We start from the raw sequence: 17774 nt of genomic DNA on the forward strand, positions 1-17774 counted from the left end.
GAAGGCAGCGGTGCAGCACCCGGCACTGCAAATTGTCGCAGGTGCCCCTCCTAAACAACCTATGCCTGGGGAATGTCCCCCTAAACGGAGCAGATAATCAAACAATTTGCGGTGATGCGCTGTGCACTCTTTGTTTCTCTTGCCGTATCGCTGTTCTTCTCTGTGTGTGCCTGTTTCCTTGTCTCTCTCTCTCTCTCTGTATTCTTGTGGCGAGATGTTAGTTACCTCGCCTGGTATACAGGACGTTGTGGGTTCAATCCCAACCCTGACGCCTGCTGTATATTTGGAGTTTGCATGTTCTCCCCGTGGTCGCGTGGATTTTTCTCCGGGTCCTCCAGTTTTTACCTCCACATTTAGAAACGTGCGTTCAGAGTATTTGGCTGCTCTACATTTCACGGTGATAAGCCACTTTGTTGAGCTATCATTTGTGATAGCCAGGTTGCTTCAGAAACAGAGCTACGTAGCTCAGTGGGTCTCATCTGGTGAAACAAAACATCGTTTTTAGTAGTTTCAACGCGTCTCTCAAACACAGAAACACGGGGCGCGGCCGCGACTGCGTCCGTCTCTCCCAGCGGAGTTGTGTGAAGAAGCCACTGCACGTGGCTTAAATCATTCCTCCACGAATATTTTCCGGATCGCTTGTTGAACGGAGTCGGTGGCACGTGACTAGTCGCCAGCAGCCACAGCGAGAAGTGTAAAGCGAGCGGCGTTCCGGGCACGGAAATATACTCGGGGTCAAACGACCCACGCAAAACGAGGTCCTGGCTGTGAGCGGGCGAGCGAGCCACGGTGGAGGAACGGAAGAGGTGACATCCTCAGTTCGGCACGTCCAACTGAGTTGGTGTTAGACGGCCCAGGCTGCTCGATACCGACAGGGGTAGGAACACGCGCGTGGAATCAATGCCAATTATATATTAACGCTGTGCGCCCTTCGGCGATCATAGGCGGCTATATTAAATATATTCAATACAAATACTGCAACAGAAACAGGATAGGACATGGCCGTGTACATCATTGAATGGGAATACATTTTATTTTTACAGTATATAGATACATACAATCGATATCAATTACAGCCGAATAAATTGTTGCGGCTGGATTTGTGCTGATTGTGTGGTGTGTGTGTAGTGGTGCGTGTGTCGTGAATGTCGAGACACGCTAAAAGTTAATACCGCGTATTTTGTCTGGGTTGGATCAGAGACATCCAAACGGGGGGTGGGGGGGGGCACAATGGAGGAACTCGCCCCCCCGCCCCCAACCTTTGAAACCCCAATAAATGTCATTTCATTGATATTTACCACGGTGAATTTAAGTATATTGATATATGCAATGGTAAATGTTAATTTGTTTAGATATAAATGAATAAAAACAAATTCTATTTTATCTGCTGAGACACAAAAACCTGTGTTTATTGTATTAATTATTAACGTAGGGGGCCTCATTAAAATTCTTGAAAGTTTGCCACCGCCACCCCTCCGCCCGCTACATTTTGTGCGAGGGTCGTAAATATCGGGTTGCTTTTTTGGGGGGGAGTGGGGGGGGGTTTCATCCCCCCCATTGATTACCAAGCATTGACCGCTGTGTCCCTGCGCCGCCACTTAGCGTTGTAACGACGCCGAGTACGTGTCAGGCCGGAGATTTAAAAAAAAAATTTAAGCCGCGCGATGCCACGGGGGCGGCGGAGTTCCTGGGATCTCGATGGAAGTGCAAATTGTGAACGCGTGCCTCCCTGGGGAGTCTGCAAATAAGACGCGCGGGGATGGAAGATTCACGAGCTCACGCCTCGAGCACGGACCCGAGGCCTGGATTCGCGGGCTCCGTTGAGCGGTCATGATTCCTGGAATCCCACAGCAGGGGTTGGGGGGGGGTGGTGGAGGTTGAGGTCGGATGACCGCGACGTGATGTGCCCGAGCGATGCGGATCAGCTTGTCCCCCACCCACCAGCACCGACCGACTATTTCTATTTTAGCAGGTGAAACCCACTGAGCTATATAGCTCTTTTTTTTCAGACGCCACCTGGCCACAAATGATAGCTCAACAAAGTGTCCTATCATGTGGAAAGTTATAGTAGCCAAACACTCTAAATGCATGCTCATTCTAAATGTGGAGGGGAAAAACCGGAGGACCCGGAGAAAAATCCACGCGATCACGGAGAGAGAAACACGCAAACTCCGAATATACAGGCGTCAGGGTTCGGGATGGAACCAACGACTTCCTGTGTACCAGGCGAACTAGTTAACATCTCGCCACCGTGGCGCTAACCCTTCTTTTTTTTTGTGCCGCAGAGAGGATTTTTTTGTTTAACCCTCCAGAGCTAAAACACAAAGTGATCCATTTATAGATTTGTGGTATGCATCGTATAATTTTGCATCGAACTCGGAGCCATTTCTTATAGGATGGGTCCAATCCACTACCCGTATCGAGTATTTCACCAGCGTCGGTTCAAGGAAAGGCCGACTCTGCTGATGATACACTGAATGTCGCCAACTGCTGTTTGTATTAATCCGATGCTGCTCATAAGATGCAGTCCCACAAGGATGTGCGGCCGATGGGTTGTGTCATAAATACTTTGTATTTTTTTATATTATGTGGAGAGACAGATATGGAAATGTAGTTTTTTTATATGCGGGAAGGAAGCATTACTTATTTTATTATTAACATTCTCCACAAGGACGCTTCGTGCTTTTATTGGGGTTTGCATTTTAGAGAGGTACAGGCGCAGCCCTGCAATTGCTTGCGCATGCCACCGCTGGTGGAAGGATCCCTACCAGAGGGAGCAACGGAGAGCATCTCACAGAGCGTATTTTTGGCCTACGCTTCCACGCTGGCAAGACGTCTTTGTAGACATCCATGTTTATAGACCTGACAGAGATAAGACATTGGCCTTCAAAATATATTCCTATAGAAGGGTACAGCTGCATCTAAACTGGACTCAAAGAGCCATCAATGTTGAAGTAAGAACAAGGTTACACATAGAAGTAAGACAACCTGATGATGCAGGCGGTGATGAGAAGGAAACTGGCACGATTGGAACACAGACATGTAGTGGGATGGACAACAATAACAACAACAACAACAGGAACATAGAAAGCGTTGTTGTTCGGAAAAATGGAAGGAACCGGAAAGAGAGGAAGACCTCACAGTGAATGGCTTGACGACATCACAAGAGATCGGGGCCAGAAAGACGTGGCCACTACTTAAACATATTGGCACAAGACAGATAAAAGTGGCAACAAATGACGAAATGTCCAGTGGACACCGACCGGCTATCTGCCCATGGATCGTGATGATTATTATAAATACCTCAATGATGTCTAATGCCCCACTTATTCTGCCTTCTCAACAACCGATTGAATATCGCGAATGCGATGGCTTCGTATCTTACAGGGGGAGAGTGTTGAAATATTGAACATGTGTTGAGATTGATGGGAGATGTGTGGAGGCTGTTAGAATTAAATGTTGATTTCTCTATACATTACTCCCTATAATATTAGTGGGGTATCTGAAAACGGATCACCCTTCATAAAATATTCACATGCATGTAAGGCCATTGTTGTCAATCTACTGCTGGATGAACGCCTTCCCATGCCGCAAGAGTCATGATGGGGTTTTTTTATTTTTAAACCATATTTCACCGCGCTAGTCAGTGCGGTTGGTGGAGGCGGGTAGCATGGGCGTGGAGGGGGGGGGGACATAAATGTACAGTACAACAATGGGTTTTCCGAACTGCTCGCAGGTCGCAAGAACCCTATGACAACCTGTTTGTACATGGTGCTTGCCCAACCAGCCACTGTCCAGGCTGTCAGCTCTGCATTGATTGCTTACGATACCTGACAAGATCAGGCGTCCTCCAGGTGATTTGATCATATGCTAGCAATATATTACAGCATAATAATACCGATTTAACCATGAAGAGCCTTGAGACTCTTTTCCTGCATTGTTGGTATGTTTGAACAATTCCACCCTGCGAGTGTTTGGCATCACGTGGGAGGAAATCCACACGATCATCATCATCACGCTCATGATCATCAGCCGGTGTTATTTATCCACTGCTGGATGAAGGCTCTGCGTCGTCGCCATCGCTAGCTTGCAACGCCACAATCCACGTCGCTCCAACGCACGAGCCTATCCCATCGCTCCGACTCCGAGGTGGTCATCCCAACCGTGATACCTCGTTTGACTGTGATTTCATCACCAGTCTCAGCCACCGTCTGCCGTTGCTGATGTTGATTCGTCCGGCCCGAGCCCACTGATCTTAACGATCTTCACGATGTCTCGACAGTTCAGCACGTAGGCTTTCACGACCAATATTCATCCATAATATTCCCTCAAAACGCTATATTATGGACGATGTCCCGAATTTCTGTTTGTTTCTTTGATCCGTGCTTTGTTCTGTCTGCCATTTGGTGTCACCTCATTGTCTTGTCACCTCATTGTCTTGTCACCTCATTGTCTTGTCACCTCATTATCTTGTCACCTCATTGTCTTGTCACTTTATTGTCTTGTCACCTCATTGTCTTGTCACCTTATTGTCTTGTCACCTTATTGGCTTGTCACCTCATTGTCTTGTCACCTCATTGTCTTGTCACCTCATTGTCTTGTCACCTCATTGTCGTGTCACCTTATTGTCTTGTCACCTCATTGTCTTATCACCTCATTGTCTTGTCACCTCATTGTCTTGTCACCTTATTGTCTTGTCACCTCATTGTCTTGTCACCTCATTGTCTTGTCACCTCATTGTCTTGTCACCTCATTGTCTTGTCACCTCATTGTCTTGTCACCTCATTGTCTTGTCACCTTATTGTCTTGTCACCTCATTGTCTTGTCACCTCATTGTCTTGTCACCTCATTGTCTTGTCACCTCATTGTCTTGTCACCTCATTGTCTTATCACCTCATTGTCTTGTCACCTCATTGTCTTGTCACCTCATTGTCTTGTCACTGTCTTGTCTTGTCACCTCATTGTCTTGTCACCTCATTGTGTTGTCACCTTATTGTCTTGTCACTTTATTGTCTTGTCACCTTATTGTCTTGTCACCTCATGGTCTTGTCACCTCATTGTCTTGTCACCTCATTGTCTTGTCACCTCATTGTGTTGTCACCTCATTGTCTTGTCACCTCATTGTCTTGTCACCTCATTGTCTTATCACATTATTGTCCTGTCACCTTATTGTCTTTTCACCTTATTGTCTTGTCACCTCATTGTCTTGTCACCTTATTGTCTTGTCACTTTATTGTCTTGTCACCTCATTGTCTTGTCACCTTATTGTCTTGTCACTTTATTGTCTTGTCACCTTATTGTCTTGTCACCTTATTGTCTTGTCACCTCATTGTCTTATCACATCATTGTCTTGTCACCTCATTGTCTTGTCACCTCATTGTCTTGTCACCTTATTGTCTTGTCACCTCATTGTCTTATCACCTCATTGTGTTGTCACCTCATTGTCTTGTCACCCTATGGTCTTGTCACCTCATTGTCTTGTCACCTCATTGTGTTGTCACCTCATTGTCTTGTCACCTTATTGTCTTGTCACCTCATTGTCTTATCACCTCATTGTGTTGTCACCTCATTGTCTTGTCACCTTATGGTCTTGTCACCTCATTGTCTTATCACTTTATTGTCGTGTCACCTCATTGTCTTGTCACCTCATTGTCTTGTCACCTCATTGTCTTGTCACTTTATTGTCGTGTCACCTTATTGTCTTGTCACCTCATTGTGTTGTCACCTCATTGTGTTGTCACCTCATTGTGTTGTCACCTCATTGTCTTGTCACCTCATTGTCTTGTCACCTCATTGTCTTGTCACCTTATTGTCTTGTCACCTCATTGTCTTATCACCTTATTGTCTTGTCACCTCATTGTCCTGTCACTTTATTGTCTTGTCACTTTATTGTCTTGTCACCTCATTGTCTTGTCACCTTATTGTATTGTCACCTTATTGTCTTGTCACCTCATTGTCTTATCACCTCATTGTCTTGTCACCTCATTGTTTTATCACCTCATTGTTTTGTCACCTCATTGTCTTGTCACCTTATGGTCTTGTCACCTCATTGTCTTGTCACCTCATTGTGTTGTCACCTTATTGTCTTGTCACCTCATTGTCTTGTCACCTCGTTGTCTTGTCACCTCATTGTTTTGTCACCTTATTGTCTTGTCACCTCATTGTCTTATCACCTCATTGTCTTGTCACCTCATTGTCTTGTCACCTCATTGTCTTGTCACCTCATTGTCTTGTCACCTTATTGTCCTGTCACCTTATTGTCTTGTCACTTTATTGTCGTGTCACCTTATTGTCTTGTAACCTCCTTGTCTTGTCACCTTATTGTCCCAGCGTCTATCTTTTTACAGCTATTTATTATTTATTATTAGGGGGTAGACTTAAGAGAAATGTCCTGTACGCTCTCAACAAAACCACCCCACCCGCGTGGATAATAGAAAACCGTTATGCTGATAAAACACAAAAACGATCTCGACGCTGATTTGAAATTGTCTCCTTTATTGTCTCCTTTCTCAGCTCGTGTGCGTTTCCCGTGTGGCGAAGAACGCTTGGCTCGGGCACTACCCCCCCCCTGCCCATTTCTATCTTCCCCCCCTCTTCATGGTGTGCAGCTGCACCGCCTGCACATTCGATCGGCTATGCCACCGGCCCCTGACGATCCGGGTTCGATTCGTGTCTCCTCCGCACGGATTCTTTGCGATGGCGGCGAGCGCGGTTAATATTCAAAACAGTCGCTCCTGAGTGAGTGAGTGAGTGGGGTTTTTTTTTTTAAAAGGATTAATTCAGACGCGAAGTAAAACGAGATTTCTGTCATGGCAGTCACGCAGGCACTCGGCACCCGTGGCTCCACCGCACTCGTGATTCGCAGTCGTTTTTGTCCGTGCATTGCCGAGGCTGCAAATGTTCCAATTATTGTGGCATGGGTTTCGGGAGGAGAGAGCCTCTGTTTTCCCCTCCGATGTTTAGCGAATGATAAGCACTTTTTTTTTTGCAGAGTATTCTCCCTTTTTGTTATTGGAGAGTTCACACATGGCGGACGTGGAGCGATGGAATCGGCTCGTGTGTAGGCGGGTGACCGGTGGATTTTCTGTGTCGCAGGGTCGTGAGAGGTGGCGACGGTGTGGAGGGGACGCCTCCTGCAACGGTGGATTGATCATGGCCGACAACGATGATGAGAACAGTCAGAGAGAAGCGCAATTTTCAGGGTTAGGCCGCGTGTTGAAAATTTCTTATCTCGAGAGCTTTTGCCACGCACTACTGCGGGCATCTTCGACTACTGAATATCTTCAACTTTCTGAAGATGCCCGCCAGTAGCGTGTGATTCGACTTATGATCAATGGTGCCTGGAGCCGCAGACGTTCCAAACTTTTGAGTAACGAGCGGCCCGCAAAATACTACGTGTCAAAATTATCGAGAGGGAATCTCTCCCCCGCACACCGCACCCCGTCTGTAGATTTTCCGGCGCCTATCACGAAATCGCCGTGCGCCGTACGAAAGGCGCGGACGCCCAAATTCCCAAAATCATTCATCGCCGTGCACCCCGGCCGGGCTCTGCCCCAGACCGGGTTAGCGGCCATGTGCCTGGACACGTCTCTCCCCTTTCTCCGGTCTGAGTCTCCCGGCCCCGTATCTTGTTAGATGCGCGCAAATCCCATGGGAGGTGACACGGGGCGTCGCACGGCAAGAGCCCCCTCCTCCCCCTCTTGCGCCGCCGACTTCATTTTACACATGGCTTGTGCGGCCGTCGGTGCGTGAAGGCGGCTTAGCCGGGCGGGTGGCCGCCGCAGCGCCACGGTCCCGGCAGAGAGCCCAGTTCGATGCCCGCATCGTGGCCACCGACACCAGCGATGAATATTTGAACCGGTCCCTGAGCCTCACCTGGCTCGACTCAGCCTCAAATCAGTATCCCGGTGCGGGTGCGTAAACATCGCCACCGGGGAGATGCGGCGGCTGGGTGTGGTGCTGGTCACCCAGCCCCTCGTGTGCCATGCCAGCCTTCAAAGGTACTGTGCTCGCTAACAGCACTTGCTCCAAATCTATATTAAGGCTTTGACGGGGTTCTTTGTCTTTGCGCCTGCAGGGTTGTGTGGTTTCGTGTGAAAGAGTAGGCAAAATACCCTCCAGAGAAGCCCTCAAGAGGGAGCTCTATTTATCCATATTATTAAATTATTTGTGCGGGAAAGTCCTTTTTTTCAGAAGGGTCTTGCTTTTTAAATGTTAAGACCTTTTCAGTCATTCAAGGAAGTGTTTACATGCGGGAGGAAACCAGAGCACCCGGAAAAAAAACCCCGCAAGTGCGAGGGAGCAGCACTCTATCCCATACAGACGGAGCAGATAGAGTCGCGTATTGGCCGCACCAGTCTCCTGGCGAGCCAAGGCATGGCACCTCGATGCCCACAGGAAGGGAGTCTCACAGCATCTGTGCGGCGATCCGTCAAGCCTCACTACTGCCACAGCGCTCAGTTACAGGCAGCCACGTGTGTGGCCACCACCGCCTCTGCTGGCTGTTCTGCCAGGGGAGGCAGGAGCGAACAATCGCAAAGCACACCCCCGTGCGTTTAACTGCGACGACCTTTTTGCACAGCGTGGACTACGAAAGTCCATGAACTGTATTTTTTTATTTATTTTACCAGGTAAGATCCACTGAGCTATATAGTTGACTTACCACGTGGAAATGTTCAGCAGACAAATAACTCTAAACGTACGTTGATTCTAAATTTGGAGGAAAACAACTGGAGGACCCGGAGAAAAATCCACGTGGCCACGGTGAGAACATGCAAACTCCAAATATAAAGGAGTCAGGGTCGGGATTGAGACCACGACCTTCTGTATTCGAGGCGAGGTAGTTAACATCTCGCCACTGTGGCGCCAGCTGACCAACTCATATGGTCACCGGCCTAGAGGGGCCCTGGCTGGTTCTAATGTCATTCGGTGCTTCTGAACATTTCAATATTCTCAAAAGGAAACCCACAGAGTGACCTTGCTGCAACTGTGGAAGCCTCGCCATCACTGTGCCTTGTTATTGTTTTCGCCCAGTGATGTTCCTGTTGTGTTGTCACGACGACGTTACAATTCAGAACTCTAGATCACATTATGCCAGAACTATCACTTCAATGACACACGAGGAGAGCTGGGCTGCTGTTAACGCCTGATGATGTCGCATAAAGCTGTCAAGATCTTGCCTGCTTTTCAACATTCCTCCGTTTTTGCTTAAACAACTAATGAATTGGCATATTTGCCCATGATTTGACAATTAGATTTGATTGGCTTTATCGGGTGGCTGAGGGGAAATTGTCATTGTACCTCAACAAACTAATTATAATAATGATCAATCATAATATCGGTCATGAAAACCTGCAGATAAAATTAATGATGGTGACAATTATGATGATGACAATGATGATGACAACAATAATTATGAAGACAATGTTTATGACGACGATGATGATCAGGGATGATGTGATATGTATGTTGAACTTCTTTCGCACATAAACTGGCTGCTGATCAGTCAGCAGAGCCACATTCATTTCAGCCTGATATTTACAGCGAGGGAAAACAAGTATTTGATCCCCTGCTGATTTTGTACGTTTGCCCACTGACAAAGAAATGATCAGTCTATAATTTTAATGATAGGTTTATTTGAACAGTGAGAGACAGAATAACAACAACAAAATCCAGAAAAACGCATGTCAAAAATGTTATGAATGGCCAAGACCAAAGAGCTTTTCAAGGATGTCAGGGACAAGATTGTAGACCTACACAAGGCTGGAATGGGCTACAAGACCATTGCCAAGCAGCTTGATGAGAAGGTGACAACAGTTGGTGCGATTATTCGCAAATGGCAGAAATACAAAAGAACTGTCAATCTCCCTCGGCCTGGGGCTCCATGCAAGATCTCACCTCGTGGAGTTGCAATGATCATGAGAACGGTGAGGAATCAGCCCAGAACTACACGGGAGGATCTTGTCAATTATCTCAAGGCAGCTGGGACCATAGTCACCAAGAAAACAATTGATAACACACTACGCCGTGAAGGACTGAAATCCTGCAGCGCCCACAAGGTCCCCCTGCTCAAGAAAGCATATATACATGTCCGTCTGAAATTTGCCAAATGAACATCTGAATGATTCAGAGGAGAACTGGGTGAAAGTGTTGTGGTCAGATGAGACCAAAATGGAGCTCTTTGGCATCAACTCAACTCGCTGTGTTTGAAGGAGGAGGAATGCTGCCTATGACCCCAAGAACACCATCCCCACCGTCAAACATGGAGGTAGAAACATTATGCTTTGGGGGTGTTTTTTTCTGCTAAGGGGACAGGACAACTTCACCGCATCAAAGGGATGATGGACGGGGCCATGTACCGTCAAATCTTGGGTGAGAACCTCCTTCCCTCAGCCAAGGCATTGAAAAGGGGTCGTGGATAGGTATTCCAGCATGACAATGACCCAAAAGACATGGAGTGGCTCAAGAAGAAGCACATTAAGATCCTGGAGTGGCCTCGCCAGTCTCCAGACCTTAATCCCATAGAAAATCTATGGAGGGAGCTGAAGGTTCGAGTTGCCAAACGTCAGCCTCGAAGCCTTAATGACTTGGAGAAGATCTGCAAAGAGGAGTGGGACAAAATCCCTCCTGAGATGTGTGCAAACCTGGTGGCCAACTACAAGAAACGTCTGACCTCTTTATTGCCAACAAGGGTTTTGCCACCAAGTACTAAGTCATGTTTTGCAGAGGGGTCAAATACTTATTTCCCTCATTAAAATGCAAATCAATTCATAACATTTTTGACATGCGTTTTTCTGTATTTTTTTGTTGTTATTCTGTCTCTCACTGTTCAAATAAACCTATCATTAAAATTATAGTCTGATCATTTCTTTGTCAGTGGGCAAACGTACAAAATCAGCAGGGGATCAAATACTTTTTTTCCCCTCACTGTTCATCAATCGGTGGGTTTATTTGTGAGTTTGTTTAAATTATACGGGCTAAAGGATCTATTTGGGAGCTCGTTTTAATTATATGGACTAAAGAATATTAAACATGATTATTTTTACTATGCAATGCACATTCAGAATGTGGCTGTTTTAAGGCGGACGCTGTTCAAGGCAAGGCAGCCACATTCCCCAAAAATATACGCGTGTGAGTGTGCACACAGTAGAGACAAATATTCATAATTTCCGCTTAGAAGGTTAAAAGGATCAACCATAAAATAAAATGCTCTTGTAATTCCGCTCTCTTAATGGACTAATTTGCTTTAATGCATTTTGCGTGCACACAAAGCCAACAGTGGCGGTTTGTCTCCGGCCATTTTTTGGGAAGATATTTCGGTCATTTCCTCTCTGCGAGACGCTCGCGAGGATTCTGTCCGGCTAAAAACCAAAAAAGATCGCAAAGATACGAAGTCTATTCTCCCCCCCACCCCCCCAGCCTCTCCCCCGAGGAGTAAGAAGTTACGTGAGCGATTGCTGAAAATGAAGGCAATTTGTTTTGGAGGTTCGGATTGGGTGAACGCGGCCTGGTCTCGTGCCGGCTGCGGCGGTTAGCTTCCATAATTGTAGCTTATCACGGGCACTTTACGCAAAACAATAACGGCCTCACTGCGCCCGCGCGCGACGTAGCGTGGGTCGAAATTATTCAAACGAGCGGCACCGATTTACTGAAATTATACGTATAAGCACATGGCGTGTCATTAAGGGCCAGGATTTAGCTTGGCTTGTAAAGCAACAGGTTCGCCGTTCTCAAGGTTGTGTGATCAAGCCCCTGCCACGACTTGGCTCACAATCATCATCAGCGCCCCCCGACGCTACGATGACGTGGAGTGAACACGCGCGGTATACCCACTGGGCAGCCAGAAGATGGTGGCACAGGCCTGTAACCTGCAACTGTGGAGGCAGCGAGGGTTGGTGGATCTCACAAATGATGCAAAACTCGCTTCCTGTGGGCGCCCAGGAGGTGTCATATCCTGGCTCACCAGGGTAGCAGCAAAGTGCAGACAACATCAGTTTCATGCGTATGGGATAGAGTGTTTCCCCACGCACACGTGGGTTTTTCCCCAGTGCTCCACTTTACCCCCACGTGTATAAGCAGTAACACATTGGCCGATAACACCTTAATACAGTAATATAGAAGGCCGCAGGGCTTGGGGGGAAATTTTCTACCAGCTCGGCAAGCATGCCGCCTGCCCTTACTGCTTATCTTTGGTTCCTCGTGGCTCAGAGTCAATGTCTCTGTTGAGAGTGACACAATGTTTTTGGTGATGTAAGTCGATTGTGTTGTGTAATTCGACGCCTTACTAGAATGCCCCATGTGCAGCGTCACGTTGCTTTGCAAGAGGTCGCCGGTGTGAATTGACTAATTTTCTTTATTTAAACGAGCGAAGTGGGGAGGGAGATACAGAGGGCTGTGGTGTGGAGTTGGTGTGGTATGCACAAGTGAAACCCGGGTGGACGTGAGAAAACGAAATGAATAGATTAAATATGATTGGGGTGTGGGGTTACAGTAGAAAGGAAACAGCTGGTGCTATAGAAATATGAGAGAAGGGTTGCTGAGAGAGGAAGTGCTGGGTAATCTGATCAGGAAGGTGCATATGAGCAGTGCCACGAAACAGGCAACCTCGGTCAGATTTTCATAATCATGCTAATCGTACATATAGGGTGTAATTTTGAAGGCAATTACCTATAGTGTGAGAAAATATAGCATTTTTATGGAAAAAGGCCATGGTTGGACAAACATGAACCTGAACTCACCATTCCAGGCTGGATACAACGTCCGACGCCATCGTATTTTATGAGCATTTCTCCCTTATCAAGAAAGGTGGACAAATTCTTTATATTTGAATTATTAGAGTGCTCATTTGGTGGTGCACTGCACTCAAGTCGGGTAATAAGCCACTTCACGATTATTCGAATGATTGCCCACATCTGTTGAGTGTCCCTAACATACAGCGCAAAATCATGGAATTTTCCCTCCCACGCGAGGTCCTATCACAAGTGGGTCCCCTGGTGTAATTGTGATGATGAATGCGCAGGGGACAAGGTTCAGTTGAAGGGAAAGGGGAAGAGGTCGGAGGCAGATAAGTGGGTGGAACAACATTAAAATTTGTGAAAGAGATGCTGATGATCACAAATGATGGCGAGGATTTGTCTTAGACATCACCCCTCAATTATGAGGATCACACATCGCACTGATTCAGTAGCTCTCATCGTTTTTAGAATGGTGCCCCCCCCCCCCCATCAATACCACTGGTCCCTAGCATATAACCCAGCAGTAGATAGATAATGGCAGCTGATGATGAAGTGAGCACATTGGTAGATGGAGTTAGCGTCAAGTATTTAGAAACGTGTGTTTAGAGTATTTGGCTTCTATACATTTCCACGTCATAAGCCACTTCATTGAGCGATCATTTCTGACCACATCGCTTCTGAAAAATAACCATATAGTTCAGTGGGCCTTACCTGGGACATTTATTTGGTTTATATGGTTAATAATAATAATAAAGATTTTTTTTTCTATCACGCCATAAAATGACAAGCCTTTTCCAAGGGCGCAGAACAAGCAATGACGAAACAATTCAACACGTTCTTATAAGATGATGCTGCTGCATCGACAGTGATGCACGAAGCACAGCTACTAACAAAACACTCAACACGTTCACCAATAACACCGTGGTCATAACAGACAACAAAATAATATATAATAGGTGACATTTTGGGCAATGTCCCTTCTTCATAGTACATTTTAAAATACGTCATTATGATTCCATTGCAATGAGAAAGAGGTGGCGCCACTTCTGGCTGGTGAATATGTACATTTTGAGAGAGATTTGAACACACAGCATTCACAATAAGTCACGAAACACCTCCTTGTGAGTATACGAACACGGGAGACTTTGATCGCCTGTGAAGATCACGGGCCGCAACCTTCAATCGCATCCGCTCACAAACCACGGCGGCAGATGCGTACACTTCATGACAGACAAATGGCAAATGAAAAGCTCGCCCAGAATAGAACCATGGAATTTTTCGGCCACCCAATTCCCGATGCACAAATACAAAGGATGAGGCAGCGATACGCTGAGCTACTCCTCATGAAATCATCTGGCACAACCACCTCAGTGTAAGCTTATAATTGTTGCTCTACATCAGTGTTCTTCACTAACTTTCAGGAGGGGGGCACTTTTGCCAATAAGACATCGTCAATTTAAAGCTTTCGTGACTGCAGGGATTCATCTTTTGGGTTCTTTCGGTAAGTAGGCTACTTGTGTTGTGGCCGAAACGTCGTGAGAATTTTAATTATGTTATTATTTTATTATTTTATCTCCATTCTACGTGCCTCTACCGAAAGAACCCAGAAGAAGACACCATCAGTGTGAGCTCCGCCACACGTTTGAAACCATTGGGTTTGACAGGACGTCAGGGGGCCCCACTAAAGGCCACGAAAGGCCACCAGGAGCCGCCAGTAGCCCGCGGGCCTTGCAATGAAGAACACTTCCTGTACATCAACATCAACTATTCTAGATTTGAAGCTTTCGTGACTGCAAGGATTCATACTCTTTGGTTTTATTCGGTAAAGTCACGTAGATAAAATAAAGTAAAACAATTAAATCACGACGTTTCGGAGGCAACACAAGCTTCTGTCTTCAGCCATCTCACAATTGCATCACTGCTGTGTCTCTGACCGCAATGCTTCACTATAGCGACCTCTCGTGGCAGGCTACGTCCTAGGCACCAAGATTCAGGCGTGTTCCAAAAGCCTCCCAGCTGTGGTTTATATAACGTTCAGTGTATCATCATGTACGGAACAAACACTGATATACTGTACATGAAACACATTACAGTTACTAAAGAACTGTGCTTAGGAAGGGTCAGTGTCGATACATTGCGCATATTTTTTTTTGCTGAAGATCAGCTTGTGAAGGAAAATTCGTTATGATGAACGAGCAGGGAGCTTTGTAATAATTTAACATCACGTGTGGACGTGATTGCGTACGGTTCAAAATATTGCCATGTGTTATTGACTTTTGTGTTTACGTCTTTATATTTAAGATTTAACAACTGGACAAAAAAAATTCGTGTTTCCGCCCGGTTTCGAACCGGGGACCTTTCGCGTGTGAGGCGAACGTGATAACCACTACACTACGGAAACTTGCCGTGAGAGGGCCATCTCGAGGTGCCCTCTTGTCATCGACAAAGCCATGATGGGCATCAATCTTGGATGATATTTGAAAGTCAACGGATCGATGGACTGCTGAACGTTCATTTATAAATAGAGATACAGAATGGAGCTCTGATTGTATTCCACTTTCACATTATTATATATTTTTTTCCGCGTGGCAACGCGTGCGATGAGTTTGTGTGACGGCATTGCTTTAGTATAAAAACGGGGTGGCTATCGCCCGTCTCTTACATTCATTCGTAGCGCGAACTCCATCTCCCAATGTGCGCACATCATCATCACCAGCCACGATCTATTCACTGCTGGGTTGAATGCTCGTGGACCAGTGGTGGGGGGGGTGGGAGCATCGTTCTAAACATTTTGAGAATCGCTGAAGCAGTGCGGTGATCCTCAAAGTTTGACGGTAGCGACTAAGGGATATACCTCTCCATAATTTGTGATCATAAACATGTTTTTTTTTACCGTTCAGTGTATAATAAGCATGTACGGAATAAAAGACTGATATTACTGTGCATCAAACACATCACAGGCACGACAGAACTTGTGCTTGTGTCGATAAATTACACAACGCGTTTTTTTGTTCCTGAAGTTAACGAAAATTCGTTAGTTATGAATGAGCAGCGAGCTTTGTTAAAATTTAACATCACACCACGTGGAGATGTGATTATCGTGCGGTTCAAAACAAAGTTAGCATTTCTTCTCGAGTTTTTGTTGTTTAAGCCTTAATTTCAAATTAAAAAAAATATATAAAATGTTTCCGCCCGGTTTCGAACCGGGGACCTTTCGCGTGTGAGGCGAACGTGATAACCACTACACTACGGAAACTTGCCATGAGAGGGGGCATCTCGAACTGCCCTCTTGTCATCGACAAAGCCACCGGTTTCAATTCTGGATAACATTGTGAAGGTCAACAGGTCAACGGACTCCGCAACATGTTTATTCGCAGTACATGGAGAGACAGAATGGAGCGCTGATTATATTTGACGTTTACCACATAATGATCCGTGGCAACGCGTGATGCGTTTGTGTTTGACGGGCGTTGCTTTGCGTATTGAGCGGGGGGGGGGGGGTCCCATGGTTTTTTATGAAGCTCTCTTACCAGTCTTCTTATTCGTATGGATTAAAAGCAGCAGATTAAAGGTGTCATTTTCGATGTTGTTATCCCACTCAATTGTCTGTTCAGAAGCAGAGTGGGTCTCGTCCATTCTCCCCCCCCCCCCGCCCCTTTAAAGAAGTGAAGCAAGCGGCGGCGGAGTGTTTCACGACGCCGGTCGATGGTTTTGGCATTCGTGGCCGCAACTTCGCAGGCTACCCGATCTTTGAACGCCGCCGTCGTTTTGTGCATCGGGTGGCCACCATCGTCCGTGATTGGGTTGGTGGTCGACCACTGTCAAGCGTGGAGGGTTCAATCCGGGAGGTTCGACGTTACAGGGTCCCTCGTGCGAGATGTTGACTTGTCCAGACTCGCCTCCAGCTCGCGCCCTCCTTTGTATTTGTGGCGTGGCGAGATGCCGCCGCTGCTGCTGCTGTGATCCAGGAGGGATGCCGTGAATTTGGGCGAACAGACGGCGCTGGGTTTACGTCCTCGCTATGCCTCATCGGGAGGACGGCGCGGGTTGACGAGAATGTGTTTTGTTCAAGGCCGTAATAATATATATTGGGGACACACACACACCTCCCCCCCCCCCCCCCCCCAATATTCAAATATGCTCAAAATGTCCCCCCCCCAATATATTGCTATAAAAAGAATTGCTAAGCTATGTAAATAAAAACAACAATTTGCTAAACCTTGGCCACAATATCTGGACTTGTCTTCATATAAATCAATGCATAGATTTCTGTTTATATGATTATTGTTGTACTTTATTAATCCCTAATCTCTGCCATTACAATGAAACAAGAAATGGTAAAAAAGTAAAAAACAGAGCAATGTAATACAATACACTATTAGACATTATTGTAAAAAAATAAATAAAAAGTCCATCCCATGTGTTAGTGACTTTTTTAATATTTTAGGCAGGAAATTACTTTTCAAAATGTAGATAATTTTTCTGGGTTGGGGGACCCCCAGACACCCTGGAAGATTTGGTCCCCCCCAAATGTTGACTCCATGGCTACGGCCTTGGTTTTGTTGGTTACTCCCGGACGGATTTGCGGCGCAGCGATGTTGGGGTGAGCACTGGGGTCAACTTTCAGCGTGCCCCCACCGGATGGCATGCATCGCGATGTTCAGGTGCGTGTCGATAACTCAGTCGAGTGTGAACGCTGCGGGTGAGCAATGTTCTGCCGTCGAATGCACGAGGACGAGCGTCGCTTGTGGCAAGCCTGACTTTGCTGATGAGACCCAAAAGGTTGAAACCGGTCCAGAGCCTGCTTGCTGACTACTTAAACGCTGCTTTGAACATATTGATCTGGAAAGCCAATTTAGTTTGATGTTAAACTAAATGTGTTTTATTTACACTGTTGGTATGAATAGGAAATTGAGATCTTATATTTTATTTAGTCCGTATGGCTCCACGGGAACACACGGCGAGTTATGTATGTGGATTGAGTCCTAAATACAGTTCGACTCCCACACCACGGCAACCAGCAGCGGCGAGCGATGTCTG

The 17774-nt window shown here is 46.4% G+C and overlaps 2 non-coding genes across 2 annotated transcripts; both read right to left on the bottom strand.

Annotated features, from left to right (window-relative positions):
- Window positions 1-15062: 15062 nt before the first annotated feature.
- TRNAV-CAC (transfer RNA valine (anticodon CAC)) lies at window positions 15063-15135 on the bottom strand. The gene has a single exon. It is a non-coding gene; the product is annotated as a tRNA-Val (tRNA).
- Window positions 15136-15917: 782 nt separating this feature from the next.
- Window positions 15918-15990, bottom strand: TRNAV-CAC (transfer RNA valine (anticodon CAC)). The gene has a single exon. It is a non-coding gene; the product is annotated as a tRNA-Val (tRNA).
- Window positions 15991-17774: the final 1784 nt, after the last annotated feature.

Source organism: Petromyzon marinus, chromosome 40 (assembly GCF_048934315.1).
Source record: "Petromyzon marinus isolate PM22_M1 ecotype Great Lakes invasive population chromosome 40, UKy_Petmar_22M1.pri1.0, whole genome shotgun sequence".
NCBI classification, from domain to species: Eukaryota; Metazoa; Chordata; class Hyperoartia; order Petromyzontiformes; family Petromyzontidae; genus Petromyzon; species Petromyzon marinus.